Genomic DNA, 2441 nt, shown 5'->3' with positions numbered 1-2441 from the left:
ATAAATCCCTACACTACTAGACTACTGACTAAATCCTACACTAAATCCCTACACTACTAATCCTACACTAAATTTTACACTATGCATATACATGGATCAAATCGGAGGAGGGCAGGCCGGGGCGCACACGCACCTTGGTGCCGGCCGGCGGCGGAGAGGAGGGGCCCGGCGCGCGGGCCGGGGCGGCGAGCGGCGCGCGAGGCGGGAGGGGCGGCGAGGCGGCGCGCGGGCGGGGCGGCGACCGCCATTTTCGGGGGGGGGGGGGGGGGGGGAACGACCGCCGGAGCACCGGAATGCCACCAAAACTTGCATGTGGACCTAGGATATGTGTGAAAGTGTGGTGGAAGGTGTGATTCACCAAATGGTGCAAGGCATAGCTCCCATGTGTGACCTTCCCCTCTTTCGGGCGATAACACTTGGAAGATTCCTCGACTTGTAGGCTGAAGTGTCCCGCTGCGGGTATACCGGAGGCTATAATGTGCCAAATGGTGCCAAACCTTGCTTTCCATGTGTATATGGACTAACCAAAACCAACCCTATCAAAAAGTATGTCGGTGGAACCTCGCGCGGTGAAATCTAGGGGGGTAGACCCCCCGAGGCACGCAGACCGCCATTTTCGGGGGGGGGGGACGACCGCAGGAGCACCGGAATGCCACCAAAACTTGCATGTGGACCTAGGATATGTGTGAAAGTGTGGTGGAAGGTGTGATTCACAAAATGGTGCAAGGCATAGCTCCCATGTGTGACCTTCCCCTCTTTCGGGCGATAACACTTGGAAGATTCCTCGACTTGTAGGCTGAATTGTCCCGCTGCGTGGTATACCGGACGCTATAATGTGCCAAATGGTGCCAAACCTTGCTTTCCATGTGTATATGGACTAACCAAAACCAAACCTATCAAAAAGTATGTTGGTGGAACCTCGCGCGGTGAAATCTAGGGGGTAGACCCCCGAGGCACGCAGACACGCCATTTGGGGTGGGGGAACGACCGCCGGAGCACCGGAATGCCACCAAAACTTGCATGTGGACCTAGGATATATATGTGTGAAAGTGTGGTGGAAGGTGTGATTCACCAAATGGTGCAAGGCATAGCTCCCATGTGTGACCTTCCCCTCTTTCGGGCGATAACACTTGGAAGATTCCTCGACTTGTAGGCTGAAGTGTCCCGCTGCGGGTATACCGGAGGCTATAATGTGGAAAATGGTGCCAAACCTTGATTTCCATGTGTATATGGACTAACCAAAACCAAACCTATCAAAAAGTATGTTGGTGGAACCTCGCGCGGTGAAATCTAGGGGGGTAGACCCCCCGAGGCACGCAGACCGCCATTTTCGGGGGGGGGGACGACCGCCGGAGCATCGGAATGCCACCAAAACTTGCATGTGGACCTAGGATATGTGTGAAAGTGTGGTGGAAGGTGTGATTCACCAAATTGTGCAATGCATAGCTCCCATGTGTGACCTTCCCCTCTTTCGGGCGATAACACTTGGAAGATTCCTCGACTTGTAGGTCGAAGTGTCCCGCCGCGGTATACCGGAGGCTATAATGTGCCAAATGGTGCCAAACCTTGCTTTCCATGTGTATATGGACTAACCAAAACCAAAAATATCAAAAAGTATGTTGGTGGAACCTCGCGCGGTGAAATCTAGGGGGGTAGACCCCCCGAGGCACGCAGACCGCCATTTTCGGGGGGGGGGGGAACGACCGCAGGAGCACCGGAATGCCACCAAAACTTGCATGTGGACCTAGGATATGTGTGAAAGTGTGGTGGAAGGTGTGATTCACAAAATGGTGCAAGGCATAGCTCCCATGTGTGACCTTCCCCTCTTTCGGGCGATAACACTTGGAAGATTCCTCGACTTGTAGGCTGAATTGTCCCGCTGCGGGTATACCGGACGCTATAATGTGCCAAATGGTGCCAAACCTTGCTTTCCATGTGTATATGGACTAACCAAAACCAAACCTATCAAAAAGTATGTTGGTGGAACCTCGCGCGGTGAAATCTAGGGGGTAGACCCCCCGAGGCACGCAGACCGCCATTTTGGGGGGGGGGGGAACGACCGCCGGAGCACCGGAATGCCACCAAAACTTGCATGTGGACCTAGGATATGTGTGAAAGTGTGGTGGAAGGTGTGATTCACAAAATGGTGCAAGGCATAGCTCCCATGTGTGACCTTCCCCTCTTTCGGGCGATAACACTTGGAAGATTCCTCGACTTGTAGGTCGAAGTGTCCCGCTGCGGGTATACCGGAGGCTATAATGTGCCAAATGGTGCCAAACCTTGCTTTCCATGTGTATATGGACTAACCAAAATCAAACCTATCAAAAAGTATGTTGGTGGAACCTCGCGCGGTGAAATCTAGGGGGGTAGACCCCACCGAGGCACGCAGACCGCCGTTTTCGGGGGGGGGGGGGGATCGCCGGAGCACCAGAATGCCAGCA

Source organism: Lolium rigidum, chromosome 2, assembly GCF_022539505.1.
Source record: "Lolium rigidum isolate FL_2022 chromosome 2, APGP_CSIRO_Lrig_0.1, whole genome shotgun sequence".
Classification (NCBI taxonomy): Eukaryota; Viridiplantae; Streptophyta; class Magnoliopsida; order Poales; family Poaceae; genus Lolium; species Lolium rigidum.
Note: the sequence above shows the minus strand (reverse complement) of the source record.